The sequence below is a fragment of the Microtus oregoni genome, unplaced genomic scaffold (assembly GCF_018167655.1).
Source record: "Microtus oregoni isolate MIOR12 unplaced genomic scaffold, Mior012 000094F_ref0000399, whole genome shotgun sequence".
Classification (NCBI taxonomy): Eukaryota; Metazoa; Chordata; class Mammalia; order Rodentia; family Cricetidae; genus Microtus; species Microtus oregoni.
The window spans coordinates 1,795,788-1,814,100 of NW_024544707.1; the positions used below are offsets into that span (position 1 = coordinate 1,795,788).

The 18,313-nt window shown below is 38.7% G+C and overlaps 1 pseudogene; it reads left to right on the forward strand.

Moving 5' to 3' along the window:
* Positions 1-952: 952 nt before the first annotated feature.
* On the forward strand, positions 953-1,816 carry LOC121442730 (annotated as a pseudogene).
* The last annotated feature ends 16,497 nt before the right edge of the window (positions 1,817-18,313 follow it).

The window sequence follows — 18,313 nt, forward strand, 5'->3', positions numbered from 1 at the left end:
AGATTAGATATCTTCTAAAAAGTCAGAGGATGCTAAGGGATGGACTTGTAAATATATCTCAACCACTGAATTGAGGTTTCAAATTTTACTTTCGATAATTCCATGCTTGTATACATACTGTACACTGTGATCATAGTCACCCCTCAGTACCTTTTCTCATCCCCCTTCCACTTCTGCCAACCCTCTCCCCATTTGTCTTAAATAGTCTTCACTCCACACTCATGACCCTCCTTTTCCTCCTGCTCCTTTTTGTATGTATATAGGTTGTCTCAGTTGCTGTGTGCTGTCGAGAAGACAGCATTTCCCTCCTCTCTTGTTTCTCAGACCCATACACTTTTACATTCTTTATGCAATGTTACTTGGAACGTGGGAATGACAAAGGCGTCCACTTGTGGGCCAACCACTCAGTTGTCACTGATTTGCAGAACTGTGGCCAGTTATGAGTCTTCAATTTTACCATTTTCTGATGTCTGATACTTCTGTGATTAGGTGACAACTACACTTATCTATTCATATAAAAATAAATATTTGCAAGCTATTGAGATGGTTTGTCATGTAAAGACACTTGATGTCCAGCTAGATGATATAAGTTAAAAACAAAAGTCCACATGGTAGACGTAGGGAACCATCTCCTGCAAGTTGCCCCTCTGACCTTTACATGGGTGCTGAGGCATGTTCATGCATGTACATGTGTGCGCACATGCAGGCTCTCTCTCTCTCTCTCTCTCTCTCTCTCTCTCTCTGTGTGTGTGTGTGTGTGTGTGAGAGAGAGAGAGAGAGAGAGAGAGAGAGAGAGAGAGAACATAAATAAATGGAAAAAGAAGTAAATACAACAAAAATAAAACAAGTATTTTGAAGATTGTTTAATTGCAATGATTATCTAGCAAAACATTGGTAGTAGATTTCTCCATAAGATTTGAAACCAGTTTCTTCTTCTTCTAGAAAACAACAAATGGCCATTGACGCTGGTGTAGTGGGAGGTCCCAGAGTAGTGGGGGCCCAGGATTAGGAGGCCTTGGTGGCTTCTGTGGAGGATTCAGCTGCGGACTTAGGGGACATGTTTGTGGATGAGGCCATGGCCTAGGCCATGGGGCTCATGGAGGTAAAGCTGAAGACAAGGAGTGGATTCTGTCACGAGGCTGGGCTGCCTGGTTAAGGACATAAAAATCAAGTCCCTAGAGGAGATCTACCTGTTCTCCCTGCCCATTAAGGAGTCCGAGATCATTGACTTTTTCCTGGGAGCATCCCTAAAGGATGAGGTTCTTAAGATCATGCCCATGCAGAAGCAGACTAGGGCAGGCCAGTGGACCAGGTTCAAGGCTTTTGTCGCTATTGAGGACTACAATGGTAATGTAGGTCTCATTGTTAAGTGCTCCAAGGAGGTAGCCACTACCATCCGAGGGGCCATCATCTTAGCCAAGCTTTTCATTGTCCCTGTGTGGAGAGGCTACTGGGGGGACAAGATTGGCAAGCCCCACACTGTTTCTTGCAAAGTGACAGGTCGCTGAGATTCTGTGCTGCTGCATCTCATCCCTGCTCCCAGAGGCACTGGCATAGTCTCCGCTCCTGTGCCCAAGAAGCTACTGATGATGGCCAGCATTGATGACTGCTACACATCAGCCAGGGGCTGCACTGCCACCCTGGGCAACTTTGCCAAGGCCACCTTTGATGCTATCTCTAAGACCTGACCCCTGACATCTGGAAAGAGACTATGCTCACCAAGTCTCCTTACCAGGAATTCACTGACCATCTTGTGAAAACCCATACTAGAGTCTCTGTTCAGAGGACCCTGGCTCTAGCTGTGGCCACCACATAAGGGTTTTTATACAAGGAAAATAAAAGTGAATTAAGTCTGTTTTTTTAAAAAAAGATATGAAACCAAACATAACTATAAGTGTGGGGTGTGCTTAGGGAAATATCATCTTCATGGGATAAAAGAGCAAGTACTAAAGGCCCTATTTGAGGCAAGGCATAGCAATGCATCCAGGGAGTCAAATTGACGCCTTCTATCTGAACTACAAACAAGAAGAGAAAGCATAAGAGCTGGGAATGGAAGTCCAGGTGGAAACAACCATATCTTATTATGTTTAGACTGTTCTCAGGATTTAGGCTGAACCAAAGCAGCATTCGCAAACCACTAGAGAGGTTTAAATCAGGGACACAACTGAGCAGCGTTGCCTTTCTAAAATACCAATCTGTGCAAAAGCATGAGGAATGGATGCTCTGTGACAGATTTGGGAAGGCCAACCTGCACTATCTCCATTTTACAGATGAGGAAAACAGAGGCTATATTTTGTGACAGAGTAACAAGAAAAATTTTATGGGCTCATTTAATATAATGCCCTGCTCATGTATTCATTCAATATCATTAAAAACTATTTGAAAGGATAAAACTCCTATGGTTACTTTCATTATGAAACTTAGGCACTAATAAAAGACAATGACATTAAACTAAAGCTTGTAATTACTTCCTCAGAAGTGCAGCTACTGCGGACTAAAAGAACAGAGTTCTATTAGACTTGGTAACTGAGGAAGAAAGGAACATGCGCTTTTTGGAGGAGGTGACATTGAAGTTGAGATATTAAAGATAAAATGTAATGAATTTTAGAAAATATTTCCAAACAAAAGGAACACCATGTGCAAAGTCCTTGAGAAGGGAAAGGATCCAGTGAATCTGTAGCTGAAGCATGCTTAGTGTGGCAAGATGTAGTGGAGGGGAGGTGTTTAGCACAGCACAGCACTTGACTCAATGTGGGTTACTCAAATACATTTATCTAATGTACAGCTAAGAAAGGCATTGTGAAGTAAAGAGGCATGCTGGAAAAGAATGAAATCTCAAAGCACAGGAGTAGGACAGATGTATTTGTAGTCAAAGATAAAAGAATCACCAGAAAGGAAAAAGCTAATGGCATAAGAGGGAATACTTAGAAGCAATGCATCTTGAAAGAAGCGGGAGGATACTGGGAGATAAATAGGCTTGGAAACAAATAATACTGCCTTCATTGAAAGAATTCCTTTGAACAAAGATTCATTGAAGACAGAGATATGCTAAAGTGAACCCTCCCATTTGTGAATGCACATTGTTTTTTCATAACCTCAAATTCAGTATCAATTTGGTTTTTTTTAAATTGATAGTGGTGGAAGTATTCACATGGCAATCACCATGCATACTATATAAAGAAGGCCTTTTAAAATTACTATTAATTATTAAATTTTTATTGTGCAAACTTCATAAAAGTTATTCAATAATCTCATTTATACCTGGTTTATAGATGAGGAAAGTGAGCTAATATGCTTCTAAGTCACAGAATGAGGAATTAATACTAGTTTCACTAAAAGCCACTTCTCTTTTAATCCCAATAGTCTCTATAGTAGCATCACAGATGATAATTTGTAAATGCTAAAAGAGAACTCTGGGAAGGATACAATTAGGACAGCAAAGGGGATTTGTTAGAGAAATGGGATTGAAAGAAACAGAAGTATCTGTGGAGCGCCAGGAGTTTTGAAATCACAGTGAATTACTAGAGAAAGTTTCCTGGCAGAGGTGCTATGGAGACTGAATCAGTATGCAAGAACTCATCAAAGTAAAGGAAACAGGAGGGAATTTGAGGCAAAGAAAGAGTGAAATTGGGCAGGAGCCCCCAAAGAGTTTAAGATCATTGGAGTTTAAGGCTGAGGAGGGAGGAAGGGACTTGGTTATAAAAGCCTATAAGCAACGTGACACAGTTCCTACTTTATTACAGTCATTAGAAAATTTCTGAACAATGATGTCCAGTAACTAAATTTGAGGTTCACATCAAAATGTATGACACTGATTGCTGTGTTAAGTCAAATGGATCCTACTCCATTTGTATTTAGACTAAAGCTGTATATTTACTTAATAAGTACTCAGTGCCTAATTTCTGGGAACACAAGAAGAGTGAAACTACTATGGTGCCTGTCTTCATGGAACTGATAGTAAGGGAAGAGGAAACTTAGAAGGTCAAATAGGTTTATAATTTTAAGTGTTAGTACTAGCCATCCAAATAGCACATGGATTTTAAGTGTTAGTACTAGCACATCCAAATAGCTGCCTGATTTTTTTTTTGTTACTTTGTAGGCATATCAAAGAGTTCCACGATAACCCAAAATGGTGTAAAACAAAGGTTTATTTATTTGGGGATCACAGTCAGGGTACCAATCCACAGTCCTCTGTGTGCACTGGAAACTGGGAACTGAATCCAGCAGAAAAAGGGGCCGCACCTGAGACCATGCCCAAAATGGGCTGGTATCTAAAAGGCTATTGGCTGAAGGAGTTCCCACAACATTGCCATGACAGAGTAGCTGTTAAAGGCAATTTAAATATGGGAAAATTTTATTTTTGCTTACAGTTCTACATAATGTTCCAGCAAGATTGGAAAACAATGGCAACAGGAGTATAAAGCAGAGAGAAAGATGAATGCTGGTGCTCAGCTCTTTCTCCTTTTCACTCAGTGTACGACTCCAGCAAATGGGATGGAGTCATAATTAGTTAAGGTGTCTCCTCACCTTAATTAACTTAATCTAGAAAATTCTTCACATGCAAGCACAGAGTTCCAGTTTTGTAGTAATTCTAAATCTCATCAAATTGACAAATGAGATTAGTCATCAACTGCTACAGATTCTGAAGTCTGGGAATACAAACTCAAGAAAATAAAAGTGATATTAAATAATTATATGTTGACAATAGACAAAAATAAAACCATATGTGAAAGCTTTGGGACAAAGCAAATCATCATCCATTTGTTATAGTTTGGGGCCAGAGGGTTCTCATATGGTTTACTTGGTTCCAGCCTATGGCATTACTAAAAGGTAACAGTTGAACCATTAAGATTTGGAGTTTTGAAGTAAATTTTCAGGACAATGAGGGTGTGCTCTTGAACTACATAGTAGGGCCTAGCCTCCTTTTATTCTTTTTACTTTCTGAACATGAAACAAATGACTTTTTCTGCTTTATGTTTCTTTCCAGAGTAGGTCAACTCACCACAAGTGAAATAGCCAAAGCAACAACCAATCATAGATTGAAACCTTGAAAGTCATGAGCCAAATGAATCTTTACCTGGAAGGTAAAGGTGATTAGGTAGTTATAAGGTAGTTAACAGGTATTTGTTCCCGATAGAACATCCCCATTGTCTCAGTGTGTGGGTGCACCCCTCGAGGTCCTGAGTTCCTTGCTCGTGCTCTCTCTCCTTCTGCTCCTGATTTGGACCTTGAGATTTCTGTCCGGTGCTCCAATGTGGGTCTCTGTCTCTGTCTCCTTTCATTGCCTGATGAAGGTTAATATTCAGGAGGATGCCTATATGTTTTTCTTTGGGTTATCCTTCTTATTTAGCTTCTCTAGGATCACTAATTATAGGCTCAATATCCTTTATTTATGGCTAGAAACCAAATATGAGTGAGTACATCCCATGTTCTTCTTTTTGGGTCTGGCTTACCTCACTCAGGATAGTGTTTTCTATTTCCATCCATTTGCAATGGGGATGTTCTTTCGGGAACTCACCAAGGCCAGCTGGCCTGGGTCTGAAAAGGCCTGGGATAAAATCGGACTCACTGAACATAGCGGACAATGAGGAGTACTGAGAACTCAAGAACAATGGCAATGGGTTTTTGATCCTACTGCACATACTGGCTTTGTGGGAGCCTAGGCAGTTTGGATGCTCACCTTACTAGACCTGGATGGAGGTGGCGGGTCCTTGGACTTCCCATAGGGCAAGGAACCCTTATTGCTCTTTGGGCTGATGAGGGAGGGGGACTTGATTGAGGGAGGGGGAGGGAAATGGGAGGTGGTGGCGGGGAAGAGACAGAAATCTTTAATAAATAAATAAATAAATAAACAAAACAAAAAACAGGTATTTGTTAAAGTTATGAACATAAAATAACTTGATGGTAAGACCATATTCCTGAAGATGCTACTTATTTAAGTCAGAGAACATAAAGAAATCAACCTGGTATCCACCCAAAAGCTTCCTCCATATTGATTAGATTTTGTAATGCTGAAAATTGCTGTATAGGCAGCCGGTAGACAAAAATCATCAATTGCCTTTCACAGCTATCAACCTAATGATTTACAAGATACAAGATGTTCTGGCAAGATGTACCCATTGCTGCAACAGTGTAATGAATGCTCTGGGGGTAACCAGTTGCTTTCTGGTTGTATATAATGCCCACCCCATAAGAAAGAACTCATGGCTATTATTATAAACCTGCCTATAAACCTGTGCTGGAAGGCTTAAAGAAGGCCCTCATGCAGAAAATGAACACACTATCAAACTGAGTTGTAAACACTTATCTTTACTGAAGCTTTCATTCTTCATCAGAGAAGCTCATTTTGCAAGGGATGACAGTACAGTCAGTACATCGGTTCATAACTGATTAAAGTGAAAAAAGGTGATAGTGAAATGTTTGACCCTGATTATCTATATTGTATCACCTTCTTACATGGCTCAGGAATGCTGGGGAAGGGGTAAAAAGATTGTAAGAGCTATAGGTTAGGGAGAGTGGGTATGGAACTGTCTTCTGGATATGACAAGGCCAATACATTCAGGAATTCATAAAAGCTGTGATTAGCTGCACAAAGATGGCACAAATTCAAGTGAGCTAACATTTCAGTATGGATGGGGGAGGGCATGTGAAGTTCCAACACCAGGTCAGGAACTGTTGCGAGGTGACGTAGTTGGTGGAAAGTCAGGCTTAGCATCCTGGTACACCTGTCCCTGCTCCTTGAGGGCCTTACAGAGTGTGTCACTCCTGTGTCACACCTGAGTGCAGGACAGGCAGTATCCTGTCCCTTTAAAAGGTAAAACTCTGCTGACTTCTACCTCTTCTTCCTCTCCCTGCTTCTCTTCTGCCACTCCTGTCTCCAGAGGCCTGTTTCTTCCCTCTCCTCCCCTTCTTCATTCCTTTGCTCTTTTTTCATTGTTTATTTTTCTCTGATCCCATCCCTTCCTCCCCCTGCACTTCTATCCTTTCCCGTGATCCCCATGTTCCCATTTTACTCAGGAGATCTTGTCTTTTTCTACTTCCCATGTATATTAGATCCATGTATGTCTCTCTTAGTGTCCTCTTTGTTGTCTGGGTTCTATGGGATTATGAATTGTAGCCTGGACTGTCTTTGCTTTATGTCTAGAAGTTACTTATTGAATGAATACATTTTATATTTGTCTATCTGGGTCTGGGTCACATCACTCATTATAAAACTTCCCATGTAAGCTCTATCTTCCTGGCATCTCTGTCTCTTACCCACTGTGTGGGCTCTTACCTGACAAAGTTTCTCGTGCACAGAACCAAATCAGTTTGTTGCAGGGATATGGCCCCTAATAGGTTTACCATGCTCCAGTGGATGGCCCTGTACTCGTGGGCATACAGCCAACACTAATGGGCACAGTGGGTTAAAAAAGGACAAAAAGAAGTATGATAATAGCACAAAAACTTTGATTTGAATACTAATGATATAAAATAAAACAAACAAGCATGATCACACATAACTACAGATATTTCATATTTGACAAAGATACCAGAAATAGACAATGGAAAAATACAGGCAGCATGCATCTTCAACAAATGGTTCTATGAAAACTGTATGTTCATATGTAAAAGAATGAAATTAGACTCTTATATGTTATTTTGCACAAACATTACCTCAAAATGGATAAAAGACTTTAATGTGAAACCTGAAAAACTTAAACTGCCAGAAGAAAACAGGCACCACCCTACAGTATATATATTAGGCAAACATGTTCTAAATAATAGGATCCTTTTGCTCAAAAATTAAACCAACAACTGAAAAGTGGGACCTCAAAAAATGAGCTATGGATCTGAACAAAGTTTTTTCAAAAGGAAAAATAAAAGTGGATAGAAATATGTAAAAATGGCTCCCTTAATTAAGATATCTTCTTCCCTGCCCCCATATCTGCTCTTCCTCCATCTCAACCATCCCACTCTCCCAAGCTCCGCCCAATCCTCCCCTTCTCCCTTCTCTGTCCCCCTCTCCCCTTCCCCCAACCCTACCCCACCCCCATGCTCCCAACCTTTGCCCAGTGATTTTGTCTGCTTCCAGTTTCCAGGAGGATCTATATATGTTTTCCTTTGGGTTTCACCTTCTTATTTAGCTTCTCTAGGATCACAAGCTATAGGCTCAATGTCCTTTGTTTATGGCTAGAATCCACTAATGAGTGAGTACATACCATATTCATCTTTTGGAGTCTGGGTTATCTCACTCAGGATAGTGTTTTCTATTTCCATCTATTTGCATGCAAAATTTAAGATGTCATTGTTTTTTAGTACTGAGTAGAACTCTAATGTGTATATGTGCCACACTTTCTTTATCCATTCTTCCATTGAGGAGCACCTAGGTTGGCAAGAGACTTGGCTCTACAGGGGTTCCCACTTGTCCAAGGGGATGTCCCCAGCTAGGTCCTTGGGCAGTAGAGGAGAGGGTGCTTGAACTGGCCTTATCCCATAGCCACACTGATGAATATCTTGAATATCACCTTAGAAACTTTGTCCGGTGATGGGTGGAGATAGAGATAGAGACCCACATTGGAGCACTGGACTGAGCTACCAAGGTCCAGATGAAGAGCAGAAAGAGGGAGAAGATGAGCAAGGAAGTCAGGACCGTGAGGGGTTCGTCCACCCACTGAGACGGTGTTACTGATCAAAGGGGAGCTCACCAAGGCCAGCTGGACTGGGACTGAATGAGCACATGATCAAACCAGACTCCCTGAATGCAACAGACAATGGGGGCTGACTGAGAAGCCAATGATAATGGCACTGGGATTTGATTCTACTGCATGTACTGGCTTTTTGGGATCCTAGTCTGTTTGGATGCATACCTTCCTAGGCCTGGATGGAGGGGAGAGGGCCTTGGACTTCCCACAGGGCAGGGTATCCTGCCCTCTCTTAGGACTGGAGCGGGAGGGGGAGGAGAGGAGTGGGATGGAAATTGGAGGAGGGAAGGAGGTGAAAATTTTGGTTATTTATAAAGCAAAATAAAATAAAATAAAATGTTTGAAAAAAAGAAATATGTAAAAATTTAATCATCCTCAACAATTAGGGAAATGCAAATCAAAGCATTTTGAGATTTTTATCTTACTTCAGACAGAATAGATAAAATTAATAAACAATGAAAAAAATATTTTGAAATTGTAGGGAAAGTGAGGGGTGAGGGGATATTATTCACTGATGGTGGGATTGCAAACTGGCCCAGCTACTCTGGAAGTAAGTGTGGAGAACTCTCAAAGAGATAAAAATAAATCTACCATATGAATCATCTATACAGCTCCTTGGCATATGCCCAAAGTACTTGACCTCCTAGTTCACACATACTTGCTCAGCTATGTTCATTGCTGTTTTATTCACAATAACTAAGAAATAGAAGCATTGTACTTGTTTTTTAACTGGAAAACAATGAATAATGGGGTTTGGTACATATGCATTATAGAATTCTATTCATCTATAAAGAAAAAGCAAAATTATGAAATTTGCAGGTAAATGAAAGAAACTAGGTAATATTATATTGTGAGGTAACCCAGACCCATAAAGATAAACACTGCATGCTTCCTATCATCTGTGGTTTCTATCTCTAAATCTTCTGTTGTAAATGTATTACCTGGAGCAATTGTAGAAACCAGAAAAGTAAAAACGTACTATTGATGAAGTACTAGAAAGATGAATAGTGGAATATAAGCTATGTGGAAGAAAAAATGGGAAAATCAGGAGAGATTTTAACTAGGGATAAAGAAGGAGCTCAAGAGAGAAGTACAGGGAAAGGGAAATGAAAATAGCACTAATGATTTTTTTAAAGCGATAAGTCATGCAATAGCAATTTAAAAAGAGGCCTAAAATTGAAAAAGAGTAAGAAGAGGTATTTGGGAAGGTTTGAAAAGATGAAAGGGAAGGGAGAAATGTAATTGTAATCTCAAAAATAAAAAAGTAATAAAAAGTTATAATTAATCCAATTATTCTTTATTTGCCAAAAGTGATGATAATATATGTGTGTATTTATACATAAGCATATATAGTTGAAATGAAATTATGTCACTCGGGCTCATAGTGCTTCCCCCAAGAATTATAGATTATCTCAAATAAGGCCAATATTAGCCATGAGAAATTCCCATTTGAATTGTTGGTTAGGGGAGTCCAAAAGACTCAAAAATCAATATAGGCTATTGCTGGTGCCCTTGGATGCTTCCCAGAAGTTGAAGGGAAGTTAAGCCTCTATTGCTGAAGACAATATACATGTTAGACACAAACTTGGAGGACCTGAGCTGGAACTGACCAGAAAGTCTCCTTCCTGAGGGCTAGTTTTCATAGTCACCATTCAATCTTGCAAAAAAAAAAAGAAAGAAAGAAAAACAAAAATCCTACCAGTAATGATGCCTATTAACTGTAACAGTTACCAGAATGTCATAATAACTTATGATATAATGGTGGCACTCACTTCCTGGTGGTAACCAACAGCTATCTAATTGGACCCACACAACAGGAGGGATATTATGTCTTGTACTGGAAACCTAGCCAACTATACAGAGCTACTAAGATCCTAGCTCTTAGAGGAGAGCCTGTTACCTAGCACAATTCCTAACTTCATACTACTAAATATTTATTCTTATATCTACAGATGCAGATAGTTCTCACTCCCCATAAAAGAAAGTATTTCTTGAAATAGACAGATGTCATTACACAAAGTTGTTACAGTTGCTAAAAAAATAGAATATCTGACCATGTGCTATCCAGTCCCAGTGAATATATCTCCAACACAAATGACCCAGTGGTGTAGGAGGTCCGTCTGTTTATGTGTTGCTTTCAATGGTTAATCAATAAATGAACTGCTTGGCCTGATATGTCAGAACTTAGGTAGGCTGAGAAGACAGAACTGGGAAGAGGGCAGAGTGGGAGACGCCATGGATATCCTGCCTGAGACAGATGCTGGCTAGAATCTTGCCAGTAAGCCACAGTCACATGGTGATACACAGATTAACATAAATGTGTTGAATTAAGATGTAAGAATTAGCCAAAAAGAAGTTAGAGCTAATGACCAAGCAGTGTTTTAATTAATATAGTTTCTGTGTGGTTATTTCAGGTGTAAGCTAGCCAGGTGGCTGGGACAAAGAAAGGTTCCCTCTCCTTGCAAAACTTGGCAGCCCAAAGTGGCCAACTAACTCCACATAAAACTTAAGAGGGCTTAAAAAGAAATTCTAAAAAAAAAAAAGGTTTAGCACAGCTTTTTGCTGTTTGCTGATGGCATACTGCAGAGAAATTTTCCTGACTCAGCATCCACAGCAAGAAAAAAAGTGGCAGTTTTGAAATGCCAGCTTTCTGGGCTGTGCTTCCAGTGTGACCTCTGGCTTTTTTGGGAGACTAAGCACTTGGATGGGGGTTGTGAGCATCGTGCTGCATGTGGCTTGCTTGATGGCAACTTGGACCAGCTGTGTGCCTGGAAGTTGGTCCCTGTAAGAGGCTCAGAGACACAAACAGCTCTGCCATGCTAACAGGAACTACTGTATTAACCATAATAACAGCACAGCTTAAGTTTCAGACTGGGCAATAAACACGTTACCATAATTCCCCTACTAATGGTGCCACTTAAGATTTTAAGACGCACTTAGCATTATAAGAAGTGCTCCTGGAGAGTAAAGAATTACAGATACACAATAGGACAGATTCCTCTAAATGGGTCAAAGTGTTGGATAAATGTACATAGGCTTGAGAGAGAGAAGAAAAAGAGTATAGATAGTCATAAAATAAAGTTAATACTTTAAAAAGGGGGTAAAGTCTTTAAAGAGGTAGAGTACAAATAGTCATAGATTAAAAGAAGTAAAGAAAGATAAGCCATGTAAAAATGGAAAATTCACAGAGAGTCTGGATTCTGTATATTATTGTATTTTCTTTGAATTCTTTGACTGTGAAGGAGCTAAGTACAAAGAAACATTTTATTTTATGGGCTGCTAAGTTAAACCAGCATGTATATTATAAAGGTTTCTTGACTTCAGAATTTGGGTCATAGAATATGGTATTTTGGAAAAGAGTTTCTTCTTTTGTTTGGGGAGAAAAAACTATGCCCATATTCCCAAATATTTTTTATAAATGTTCTTTACATTTAAAAGGGGATATGATATAGATATGAATAATTTACATTGGCATGGATCTTGGTTTATTGACATAAATTTAAGGTCAATCTTGTTATATGTATATGTATTTCTGCTCTTGATTAAGGTATTGTGATTGTGTAGCTCATTTAAAAATGTAATGTATAATTAAGAAATATAGGTTAATAGAGAGTCATCTTTAATAGTCAAGCTTATTAAATCAACATTAGTTAGATTTTCTAGATTTATAGAGATACATTTCAGTTAGATAGGTATTCTTTAAGTGTTTCAGAGACCTTCAGAATATGGCATTTAAATGTTTTAATAATTTAGGACTTTTCATGTTGGTGAGACATGTCTGCTCCTGGCAGCACCAATTACTTCAAGAGAAAGATGGGCATTGAAGAGGCTCCTTATGGAGTTTGGTAGCCATTTGGGCAAGAAACTGCTCTTGCCTGGACTGCTTCACTAGACATGCAGCACCTGCAGAGAAATGACTGTTGAACTTGCCTAAAGGTGAGATGGTCCTTTGGGGTTCCTGATTCATGAGTCTGTGAGACATTCTGCAGGATACAGAAGAAAGTGACTGAACTGTCTTTGAATTTTACTGCTTCATGGAAAAGTCTGCTTGATAAGATGGGCCTGTAGGCTGCAGATGGATACCACAATGGTATAGAAGAACTTTGGGTAACTGTCCAGGCAGCAAGATGTCTCTGTCATTTCTAGAGTTTTGGAAATTGCTTACAATGACTTTCTGCTTACTTAGATACTATTATATTCTTTTGGAGTGTTTGAAGGAGTTGAAGAATTTATAGTTATAGTTAGTTATAGTTATAGTTTTCCTTAGTTATGATAAAATATAAAATAGATATAAATATGGTAACTGCAGTTTTTGTTTTATACCTGTTTTATTATATGTAATTTTACTATGTTGAAGTTATAACCTTCCGTTTTGTTTAAACAGAAAAGGGGAAATGGTGTAGGAGGCTCTTCTGTTCAGGTGTTGTTTTCTTAGTTAATGAATACAGAAACTGCTTTGGGCCTGATAGGGCAGAACTTAGGTAGGCTGAGAAGACAGAATTGAATGCTAGGAAGAAGGACAGAGTGGGAGACATCATGCATCTCCTGCCTGAGATGGACACTGGTTAGAATCTTGCCAGTACGCCACAGTCATGTGGTGATACACAGATTAATAGAAATGGGTTAAATTAAGATGTAGAAATTAGCCAAAAAGAAGTTAGAGCTAATGGTCAAGCAGTGTTTTAATTAATATTTCTGTGTAGTTATTTCAGGTGTAAGCTAGCCAGGTGGCTGGGACAAACAAAGGCTCCTTCTCCTTGCAATAACCCAGGAAACATCTGAAAAATGGGGCTGAAATATTATAAAAGTTAGAGACCCAGAGAATCTGCTGTGAAATTGTGTTGTCTAGAAATGACAAGAAAGACTTACTCATGACACCTAAGACATATGACTGCCTAAAGAAGACCCTAACAAGCACATCAGTAGGCATGCTAACATGGATGGGTGAATTTCATTGGGCCTCATCTTAGACAAAGAATTACAGGCAACTAAGGAATGTTGACAAAAGATAAATAGTCTTTTCTTAGGATGAGCTCCCTAATTTGTTGTCCAATACTAAGTGGTCTGTCTTGAAATCATATACATACAAGTAACACTAAATGGACTTAGCAGGTTGTACTTATATATTTATTCACATATACATATGTGTGTGTATGTCTAACAATAACAAAGAGAGACCATTAATTTGGGATGAATCAAGGGGGCATGTCTACATGGGAGGGCTTGGAGGGAGGAAAGGGAAGGGGATAAGTGATGTAATTATATTTTAATTAAAAATAAAAATAAATGGATGACAAAGTTGAGACAGGGACAAGAGAGGAGTCTGAGAGAAATCAGAGGGGGAAACGTGGGCTGACATAATCAAAATATATTGCACACATATATCAAATTTTCAGTAATAAATTAAAAATTATGTGAGAAAAACCTAAAACAACATTTGAGAATTTAAAAGGAGGGCCTTGGTAGCAGTAATTCTAAGTTTCAGACAAGGATGGAAAGCCAGATAAAGAGTAAGTCTAGGAGAACAGTCAAACCAGAAGGCATAGTGGGGGGGGGGGGGGGTTACGGTTTACTCTAAAGAAAACAGGAAGGCTTTGAGTTAAGGTTTACTCCAATAGAGAATGATCAATAGAGAACCACTCTTTGGTGGAGTGGGGGGCACTTTTGGAATTTACTAAGAGCAGACAAGATGCCCCAACTCTGGCCCTATTCCTGCTCTGATAGTTTAGTCTCTGGCGTGGATGCACACACTATTTTCTGACCCAGAAAATATTTCCCTCTAGTGTAGAATTTCAAGCTGTCTCAACCTTGATGACATTTTACAGCCAAAGGCACATCTGGACGCTGTCATTTGGCAACTGGGGAAGAAAAAATTCTTTCTTAGAAATAGGATAAGACACAGTTTTGGAGGGAGAGAACAAGCAAGCACATGTGATTGATTTGTTGGTGTTAGAATGAAGAGTGTGGAGGTGGGGATGCACACTTAATCCATTTTACCATCCAAGCATCAACTGCTGGGTGTAGATGCCTATATCTGTACCTCTAAATCTCATTTGGTAGAAATTCACCATGTCAGAAATCTAAAGCGCACTGAAAATGCTTTATTCTGTTGATTTACCCTGAAATGCCTATTTGTATTGATTCTGCTAAGAGTTTAAAAGTATGGAATATAAGACACAGCTGTGCTAAAGGTTTCAGGACGTAAACAGCAGACACTGCTTCGTGGCATTGAGAGAGATGTCATTGCTCAGGTACTGGGGATACTAATTGTGGAGTGTTCCAATTTTAACAAAGAACACAGGGCTTTATGTTCAATCAGTACTTTCAGGAAACTGTGGCAGTGGGTCAAAAGGAATTTGTGGCACCAACTGGGAAGCTAATCTATTCAGAGATTTTAATTACTTGAATGTTTGAAAAAGCTGACGGTTTTTTTCTTCTCGCCATTCGTAGAAAGGTTTACTTCTTCACATAGTACATTGGAGGTGTTATGATAAAAGAAAAAGAGGCAACTTCTCTCTTGAGAAGTTCTGTTCCCATCTATATATTCACTTACTGAAATGAATCCTCTAAATTGACAGAAATACAAGTGGTAAAGAGAAAGCCTAAAGAAGGACCAACAATCATAATACAACCTCACTCCTATGTTATTGCTCAAAACTTGTTACTGAATCCAGCCTGTAAAAAGCTTCATGTGTGCTGGGCGGTGGTGGCGCACGCCTTTAATCCCAGCACTCAGGAGGCAGAGACAGGCGGATCTCTGTGAGTTCGAGGCCAGCCTGGTCTACAAGATCTAGTTCTAGGACAGGAACCAAAAACTACGGAGAAACCCTGTCTCGAAAAAAAAAAAAAAAAGCAAAAGCATCGCGTGTGTTTATACATTAGTTTTCAGGTCTCAGTATCACTTTTAGAACTCAAAAGCACAGAAATCCTGCCATGGAACTGACATGTCACAGGCCCTGCGCTTTAGAATGCTTCCCTTTAAATTATTAAAATGATTTCTCATTTCTAACTGCTGCAACATATTATCATAAAGTGAGTAGCTTAAACAACAAATACTAATTTCTCATTATTATGGATTCTGAGAAGTCCAAATTCAAGGTGTTAGAAGATATTACGTCAGACGAGGGTTTACCTTTAGGTTTTCAAATGATGTCTTGTCTTGGTATCATTACAGTGAAGAAAAAGGCAGGAGGTAGTATCCTCATCTTGTGAAAGCATTATTTCTATATGTGACGACTGCTGTCATGAATCAATTACTTATGAAAGAACTGATCTCCAAACACCATCACACTGGACATTTGTTTCATTTTTTCCCTTTTTTTCCAATGAAGATTAACGTACATAACCAATTTTCAACTATAAATTATTCTTATTATAAGCACTAGAATGTATCGATTTGAGGTATCATAAACAGTCTAACGGCAAATACCTAGGCATCAAGGAAGCAGTAATGTCATCAAAAAGGGTGTCCAAAAGTCAGGCTGATCATACACACATACACACACCCCTAGGACCTAAGAATACTATCTTGAAAATTTTCTAATTCATTTCTAATGGCTGAGTGAAAGCAGATAGATTGCTGTTGTCATTGAAGCAGTCATCCAAAGCTAGATCAAGACTTGCAGACCCTGGTCTTCTTTTCAAAATACTCTGTGGTACCATGCTGCTCTACACATGGCATTGTACAGGTACTCAAAAGGTTCCTAGCACTCAAAAGGTTCATGAGCACTCTGAGATGTGTACTTATGGGGTTCCTTGATCCCAGGATTATTCCAAAGTTCAGAGTGAATGTCTGGTGAGTTCACACTCTAGCAAGTACAGTATTTCTTTTATGGGATCCAGTGACAGCAGGACAACATAAAGGCAATAGCGCTGATTCTGAGATGGTTACTCATATCAGAAATAAGACAAACTTTAACCAGATGTAAGAATATTACATTATTCTGTGTTGCACCCAAATTTTAGCAGTCTGAATAGTTGCTTCGGTCCCTCTCTATGTCCTATATCATATGGTAGGGGATGTTCCAAGACTATTTGCTCCCATACAGGAATAAGGTTTGCCTAGTGCTACCCCACTATTAAGTGAGGGATAGACATTCCTTGTGCAAATCACACTGCTTTCCTTGTTTTGCTTATGCAATCCTTGCTAATTCTTCATGCTAGTAGCCATGTGTGACAGGTGGCATTGTGGGCCAACACACAAAAAGTCTCATTTTAGAAATATGATATCTGAAGCATTTAAGAAATTACATAGTAAACATGATGTTTTACATCTGTACAATAAAATTTCAAATTTTACCATTTGTTAAGTCTATAGTAACAAATGATCAGTATATGAAAATATTATTACAGTTATTTAGAAAAGTGATTTAAAAAAGTGACTAAGCTAACAAAAACTTAATGTAGTCGGAAGTTCCTGTCCTGCCTGGTCCCACAGCTGTTCAGTCCCAGCAAAACACACAGAGGCTTATATTAATTATAAACTAACTGGTTGGCTTATTAGCTCAGGCTTATTAATAAGTGGCTATTACAACTTAAATTTACCCATAATTCTTATCTATGTTTAGCCACCTGGCTTGGTATCTTTAGCATTTTCATCTTGCGTCCTCTGCATCTGGGTAGCAACTGCAGATTGAGCTGTTCCTCTTCCCAGAATTCTCCTGGTCTGGTTGCCCCATCTATAGTTACTTCCTGGCTACTGGCCAACAGTATTTTATTAAACCAATATGAATGACAAATCGTTACAGAATACAAGAGCTTTATCCCACAACTGATTATTATTTATATGCTAAAATATTATGCACTATGAAAATAACTTAAATGATGCTTTAAATACTTAAACATAATAAATGGAAGAGAATTGAAAAACAAAATATGAACTTAATATAAATGAGATATACTGAGAAAAAGGACTAAAAATAATTATCTAAGGGGTTAATACATATGACTTATGGAATTATTATTGAAATTTACGTTCTTTTAAATTCTGTATATTTTATATTTTAGTAATACAAACTGTATTCTCTTGAAAAAAACTGTAAGACTGACCTTGCTCCTTCTAAAACTATAAAATTTCGTCAAATCCTTGCAATTAAAATTTGAGAGGGAACCTTATTACCTGTTTAGCCTTGAACAAACTATGTACCCGTTGTATTAGGGACCTTAGTTTCTTTGGTGATTACTGAGTTCTGAATTGTTATCCATTGGTGTTCAAACCTGAAATGTGAAAGGGAAGTCATTTGGAGAGAGAACATAATTAAATAAAATCTAAATGAGGTCCTTAACTTTGGCCCTTGAGACATCTGTACACAGACAGAAGTGCTTGTTTTCATTTTCTCCCTCCATCATGTAAGAGCATAAGAGGGAGGCAGCAATTTAGAAGCCATGAAAAGGCAATCACCAGAATCCTGGTGTTGGCAGCCTGGCCACAGACTTTCAACCTTCAGAACTATGAGAAATACACGTCTGTTGTTTAAGTCAGTCTGTGATATTTTGCTATGGCAACTTGAACAGACTAATATATTTGTAAAAGTGTAAATATTTGCCTTGTAAGATTGTTATATGATTAAATAAAATGACATTTATAAACTGCCTATGATAAATTTGGCATATATATATATATATATATA